At 47.0% G+C, this 7,651-nt stretch overlaps 1 long non-coding RNA gene across 1 annotated transcript in view; it reads right to left on the bottom strand.

The window, feature by feature from the left end:
* Nucleotides 1–4,718: 4,718 nt before the first annotated feature.
* The window catches only part of LOC132078368 (uncharacterized), a 32,945-nt gene continuing 30,012 nt past the window's right edge, over nt 4,719–7,651 (bottom strand). Inside the window, exon 2 of the long non-coding RNA XR_009419256.1 lies at nt 4,719–5,482. This is a non-coding gene — a long non-coding RNA (uncharacterized LOC132078368). The remainder of the gene's footprint in view (nt 5,483–7,651) is intronic.

The raw sequence follows: 7,651 nt of genomic DNA, 5'->3' as shown, positions 1-7,651 counted from the left end.
CATCCCTTAGCTCTCTCCTGCCTGTCTGGAGAGCACAGCCTGAAAGAGGATCTTCACTACATAAGCCAGAACAAGTCAGGCACACAGCTGAAAACGAAATAACTTGTACCAGTATCAAGTGACAGTGTGACACTGACTGGGGCAGTAAGTAAAGATGTCACATGCTGGCTTCTGCTGTTTCCTAAGATAGAAGTGCACTGGCATTAACAGAAAATATGCATTGATTATCACGTTGTTATTAGTGCTTATACAAACCATCATTCCAAAGGGATGGTTCAGCACAGCTACTGGAAGTGGAAGTACTCCACCCATCTTGGATGAGAAGAGAGGTGTGTTCAGAAAAGTCCACTCTATGACACAACCAGATAACCCCATCACATACTATCAATCCTGACCTGACTAATAAACAAAAAAAATAATATATTACCCTGCTTATGCTTCTCTACCCAGTCTGCAGGAGGCAACAAGCAGGATTTAGCATGTTAATTTTGCAGTTTATTTTGTATTTGCCTTTTGGCCTATAATTACTCCAATAATCACCTCATTAGTCTCAGTTCTTTTTAGAGGAATTATCTGATGGAAGAACAACACTCCTGTCAAAGAACTCCTTAAACCAAGGGCAATCCTTGTCCTGTGAGTCAAAAGAAACATTCTCTTCTTATGCTTGAGTTAAGTGAAATAGGAAACTGTCAAAGAAGCTGGTTTTTCTCTCCTCCCATTTCCCACCAGCAGCATTGCTCTTCAGCCTATTACGAAGGTGAGTTAAAACCCAAAAGACCTACAGGAAATACTGTATATCCTGTAGTGATCCTTATAATCATCAATTCTTACCGGACAGAAGCAGAAAGCTCTCAAAATTCCCAGTTATTGACAAAAGAGATGACCTAATGCAAAGGGAACAGGTTCCAGGCCCTGGTGGTTCTAGGTAACCCTGGATCTCAGGGAACAGCCCAACAAACAGCGTGTGACGCAGCCAGTGAGGTCACACTCCTCACAGGGTGTACCTTGCCCAGCTCCAGAGATATAAATATTCCCAGTGCTTGGCTCTTCCAAGGTGTTTGCTTTCCAAGATGGGTACTTCAAACGATGATGTCACAGAAACCAAAGTGTAAAGGAATTTTTTTTTTTTTTTTTTACCCTTTCCCTCCAGCCTTCCTAAGACTGATATAATCAGTGCAGCAGTGCTTGTCTGGAGGCAGCTGGTGATTAAAGCCTACAAAAGGAAGCAGTTCAAGTTCTGTCAGGGAACACAGACTTTTCATGTCTCTTTTGCCTTGTAGAGATTGCTTTTTGATGCAAAGGGAAGTAAGTCAAATAAGGTTTATATGTTATGCTGCCTACCAAAGGAAAAGGGAAAAACCCAGGCCCTTTAGCCCCTCTGTCATTAGCCATTTGTGCCAGCTGGAATAACTGCCAAAGAAAGAGCCCAACTCCTTACTGGGGAAGACATCCCCAAAAGCCCACCTACGTGAAGAATGCCAGTGAGTAAGATGGTTCCCACAGACCCTCTTCAGTTTCACCTCCCAGCCCCAGTTTTAAACCTTGGGACCAGCACATATGCAAGATGACTATGTTAAAAATCAGCATGAAATGTGTTCTGAAGCCCAGCCCCATAGACACAAACCCCTTAACTTGACCCTTATCCTGAAAAAAACATGGCTGGGATACCTTCCAACAGCAACAAGGAAAAGGGGAGTGGTATAGTGATAGAAGAAAATCTGTAAATAGTTAAAGCAATGACTATCACTGCAGCAAAGTGTCAGACACTGACAATCTGCACTGAAAAGTCTCTGAATTGTTTAATTTTTTCATCGTTTAGATCTATGAACCTTAGCAATATTTCTTCTTTTTCTCCTCCTTTCCCATTTGAACTACGTGCATGTTCAAGGAACATAAGGAAAATTGGCAAATAGAGGAAGTTTCCTCTTTGGTTCCTCTTTCTGTTTTGCAGAGATGTTGCGTCTTTGTGTGTCTTCCCCATGACCTCCAGTGGGGAGGCAGGAACAAAAAGGCTGAGGACACCAGGACCCAGTGGTACTTGGCAGAAGTACCTGAATGGCTGGAGTTTTCATGTTATTCCTCATTTCTGCTCCCAATGCTGGTGATCTTCCACATCATCAGAAAATACCTGAGTGATACAAAATTATCAGTGCTGACCAGTCTGCCCTTGAGACACAAAGGCAACCACGTTCAGCAGCTGAGGATAAACTGGGATGCTAAAGGCACTTCAAACTCTACACAGTTACCAAGTAACAATTTAACTTCTGTTCTCAAAGGCCAGCTGTCGCTGTAAAAGGGGGTCATTTCTTCTATATCAAAGCCAAAGCAGCACAACTGGAGCTGTGTTCACTCAAACCAATTATTCTGTGTGCACCAGGCAGCTCCTACTGCTATCTTACACCAAAGCAGTCCTGTGCACCTTGTCAAAAACCCTTTCAACCACCCAAGAGCTTGAATGATTTCTTTATCCCAGGGATGACACAGCGCTACGTGAATGCTTCCCGTTGGGTCAATGGATTTACAGACAGCAACATGGAGGCAGGGGCTACCCATGGGTGGCCTGGGGAGGACCCTGGGTGAGGGGCCAGGAGACCAAACTGTGCTCGAGTCCCCCAGGCTGCCTCCTCTGACCCAGAGGCTCCCTGGCGCCCGGCCGGCGCCGCCGCAGCGGGAGCGGCCTTTGCGGCCAGTGGGCAAAGCGCCCGGCGCCAGGACAGCCAGGGCTCGGCCCAGGCCTGAGGAGTCTCACCAGGGCAGCTTCCAAACAAGGCCAACAGCAATCCCTGAGAATTGCTTATGGCAGCACGCAGAGGGGTTGGTTCTCCACGCCGCCGCCTCCGCTGAGCTCAGCCCCGCACCAGCAACCTCGACACAAAGCGAGCCAGGCCCAAAGTTACTCTGGGCAAAGGTGACTCTTTCTTGCCCTTGCAACGCTGCCTCAAGTCTGAGCAAGAGCAGTTTGTGAGTGGCCCAAGCTCCTTCTTCCCTGCACTGCCAGAGGAGACAAGTGCATCGGAGGGGTAGGACCATAAAGGAAGGCACCAGTGGCTTCCCTTGTCCCCACAGCAATCAATGCCACATTTCTGATCCTGGCTTTATATGCTTGGAAAGCAAAGCTGTCCCTGGCTTCTCACCATAGAAAGTCTTCTCTTGGTCCTTTGCCTCTCAAACTGCAAACTCTGGCTTGACCTCTGATCCCAGAGCTCGCACCCTGTGCTCTGCTGCTCTTGCACAAACCCCAGTGCTGTGCTCTGTGCTGCCCTTCCTCCCCACGGTGCTGGAGGCAGCTCTGCTGAGCAAGGAGCCCCTGCTGCTCCCCGGGAGCTCACCCTGATGGAGCAGGAGCCAGGCAGCACTGCAGGACCTGAGCAGGCCTGACTCCTTGCTAATAAGCTTTTCATGGAAAGTTGGATTCTGTTACTAATTACATCTGGTTACACACTTCTCGTGACAGACACCTCATCCACCCTGTGTTTACCTGACGGAAGAGAGTTAAGAGGATTTGCCTGGAAAGGAAACACCTACAAACCAGCATTTCTTCATGCTGTCTTCATACAACATATCTGATTAGCTTCACTTCTCTGTGCTGTCAAATGTCAAGTCCTTTTGTTATGAGTATTAGATTTATCTATACATATGAAAATATATATACACACACACATATATATATATATATATATAAGCATTATCCTTATTTGTTTGAGTCTCCAACACTGACCAAATGAGCTTGGAAAAATAAATTTTTAATTGTACCCACCCCCCCACCCCGCTTGGAAAAGCACTTTTTGCCTCTTCTATATGGTGCACTAATACTTTCTAATGTATGAAGAATTATTGTGGAAAATGTGGTGCAGCTCCCAGCTAAGCCACCCAAGTGTGTAGGAAAGGGCAGGTCACAACCACTCTGTGCAACAGTGGTCACAGACAGCCTAACAAAAGGCTTTGATGTGGGAATGGAGGAGCCAGGGGGAAAAACTCAAGTTCCTGGGGCAGGAAACAAAAGCAGAGTCCTTTCTGGGTTTCTCTAGCCAAGAAGCAGGGTTATATTTGCTGCTGGTTGAGCACCATCCATGGATCAAGTGTGACATCAATAGAAGTATCTCCTCCTTCTGCTTAAACTCTAAAGGGCCACCTGTGCAGGCAAGAAAACTTTAAATCCTACTGCCAGTGGCACCTGAAGTCTGAGGTGAGGCTCACCCCACACTACAGGAGTGGGAATCAATCCTGAGTGGATAACTTCTCAGAGCAATAGTCCTGCTGAGAGCCCAGCAGAGCCTGCAGGAGGGTGGCAAATCCCTGCACCTCAGAGTGCCCCAGATCCCCCATGTTCTGGTCTCAGTTTCAGACACAAGGTAATTCAGTCATTTCAGTGAGTTACATAAAATCAGCCTCTGGGAAGACACCGAGTACACAGAGCATGAGCCCTTGAAATCCAGACACTGCCTTGGTTTCCTCTGGCTCCCTGACAAAGACAAGTTCCTGAGCTCAGGGCAGCTGAAACCACAGGATCCAAAGGTTTGCAGCCTTCAGGAATGCTCTCATGCAAAGCAGTGATTTCCTCCATGGCAGGTCCAGTGTGACAAGGTAGCAGCACCTTCCTGTGTCTGCTCACGCCTCGGGCTGCACCCACAGGACACTGCACCAAAGCAAGCTGGGCTGGGAAGAAGCTTCCAGATCCTTCCACTGCTATCTTATTTCCAGATTGTAACACAGGCAGATTTTTCATTTAATGTGAACTCCTTTAGGCCCCTGCCATAAGGATTGAGGCATATTTTTCCCGTCTTCCCTGGTTACCCTCAAGCACAAAGCAACAGATATTTAGTCCAGATAAAAAAAGATACCAGTGATTCTGTAAATATCAAAACATCTGTGGGATGACTGATCCAAAAAGATCAGTCCAGGCCCTACCACCAACTCAGCCCAGAAGTACAAGTGAGGAAAAAGGTTAAATCACAGCTACAAAATTTGCAATTCATGTTTGTTCCTTAAAAGCAGAGAGGCAGGAACAGTGCAAGTAAAATAGTGAAAGGTGAAGGAAAACATCATACAAATGGGAATATGATGTAGAATTACAAATCTCTAGTGTAAGAAAGGAGTGGACAAATTTATCTGCTGAGCCTTTAGGTCTCTGAAGATGAGTAGGATGCTGACAGCACCCACAGGGTGCCTGGGGGCACAGAACCACAGAAGGATGGCCAATGTCCTCACTGCACAGGATGCAGCACTGAGACCCTACTGATGATTGAAGCTATGTGTAACGCTGTCACTCCCTTCCTTTCCCTGTCAGGCTGCAGAAAGGCAGCTAAATGAGCTCTGAAAGCCGTGCAGGCTCAGGCAGCCCTTCCCCCATCAGGTTTCTGTGGAAAGCCTGCTGCTCCCTGGGGTCATTTCCATTGCGCTTCAGCTCTTCCAGGAACTGAGCCATGCTGACAGCAGTCCCTCCTCTGCCACACGCCCAATCAGTGCACCGAGGGAGGCATTTCTAAGGAAAATAAAATTGAACAGCTTTATCAAAAAAGAAAAAAAAAAAAAAGAAAGAAAAAAAAAAAGAAAAAACTCCACCCAACCAAAATCTACTGCTTTGCTCTAAGAGCAAATTCTATGAAACACAGAAAACACAGAAAGGAAGATGGATCAGCTGGAAATATTGCCTAGGGAAGCACACAAAGCCAAAAATGAACTTTCCCTGAAGTCTGGAAGGAACCACACCTGGCCTGCACTTTACACTGACAAGGGGGGGGGGTCTCAGTTTGGGAAGCAGTGCCCAGAAAGGAGGTAAGATGGAAGCCTCACACACTTTGAGAGAGAGCTGTGGGGCAAAAATCCACTCAGAATTGATCCTGTGACAGGAATTGCTGCTCCCTGAGCAAACCCCTCTCTGGTGATCACACAGTGAAGCAGGGGAAGAAAGGCCAAGGACAGTGAGCACACGGCCTTTGTTTGTGGAGCTGCAGTGGTGTGTGCTCTCCTGCTGCAGGCTGCTGCAGCAGATGGCTCTGAGCTGTGCCACTGCAGCACCTCCTGCCACACAGAGGGGGTGAATCATGCAAACACCCCCCATTTGCATCCTGGCAGCTTTAGGGGCTCAGTGTTTCCAGCTGTGGGGTCAGGGAAGGCTGTGCCAGTGGGGCATCGGCCCCTGCACTGCCCTTTACTGTTATCACAGATGGTTTGTACAGCCTTTGAGCTGCTTAAACATCCCCTTGGCACTGAGAAGCATTGATAGGACAACTGCTAATGCCTTATTCCAGAAAATTGTGTTATTTCTAAACATTTCACCTGCTTCTACTCCCTTCAGCCTTCTCCCAGGCAGTCTCCTGCAACAGGAGAATAAACTAACAAACAAGGAGGCAAACAAAGAGGGAGAGATACACAGTCTCAGGAGGGAATTAATACATTGGCACTACATCATGTTGCAGCCATATGGTGCTGTAAATACCTTTGGAAGCTTCCTATCCACTGCTGAGTGAGAAATCTGCACAGGCCTTCCCCAAACCCTACCCAGGAGCCAGGGAAAACAGGGAAAACCCTCTTCCAAGGACAGCATTAATTTCAGGTTGGACAGATGTCTCCCTGGCTAAGGAGGCAGGGAGTGTCATGCCTTCTGCACCTTCTTTAGGACAGCACAGAGACCAGGACAGTCTTTAAACACTCCACTGTAACTATTCCCACTTGGCTCCAGCTGCTCCACTCTCCCTGGTGTGCCAGCCCTGCCTGTCAGCAGCAGTTCCATGGAGCCCAGCAAGTGGGATTGTCCACTGAAATCAGTGCAAATCAGTTCAGTTCCACTGAACACCCCAGAGGAGGAAGGAGTGGCACAGAGAACACCCCAGAGGAAGAAGTGGAAAAGCTGCCTTACCCTAGGAGCCAAAGCAGCCCATGGCACAAGCCAGTTAGCCAAAGGGCTGTGGGCAGCCAGTCCAATCTGCAGGGGACACAGGCATGCTCAGTGTCCCAATCCAAGGAATTGCTCATAACTCACAAGGAAACTTGCTCAGGCAGGAACTACCTCTGCATTTAATATCTGAAAGAAAGGGGTTCTCTTATGGGACAAAGGAAGCATTATAGCAATAAATTTGTGTGTTTAGAGAGGGGGAGGATCTGTTTGCTTTAGGACTCCAGTTTCCCATAGGAGAATTAAGCTGAACATCTTCCTTATCCTTCAGATTAGGTAACAAATTCATAAAAAAAATAACTCCTTGACAGCTCCTCTGAGGAATCATTTCACAGCTTGTTTGAAAGCAAGCAGCCACAAAAGTTGAAACTTGTTTCACCCTTTGCAGACGCATGTAACAAACAAGTTACGTGCAAACTTCAAAGCAAACCTTTGCTAGAAGGAAAGTCAATGGAAAATGCAACAATGCATGTATCAAAAATCCCTCAAAGACTTCACAGACAAACAATATAATTGCTCTTCTTCTCTGCCACTGATCTCCAACAACAGCAAGAAGTTTCTGTCATCAAACAACCTCTCTTTCTTGGCAGTCAGCAGCAGCTGAAATGCAGGGTCTATCCACATGAGCAGCAGCTGATAACTGAGAGAATAATGACCTGGAGCACCTGCATCAGTTGCAGAAAAGGAAAATGAGCAAAGAAAGAAAATATCTTCTCCCCCCATTTTCATATAGAACTTTTTGGCGTCCTCTCAGCT

The sequence above is a fragment of the Ammospiza nelsoni genome, chromosome 11, assembly GCF_027579445.1.
Source record: "Ammospiza nelsoni isolate bAmmNel1 chromosome 11, bAmmNel1.pri, whole genome shotgun sequence".
NCBI lineage: Eukaryota > Metazoa > Chordata > Aves > Passeriformes > Passerellidae > Ammospiza > Ammospiza nelsoni.
This window is presented reverse-complemented; position numbering and strand designations above follow the sequence as displayed.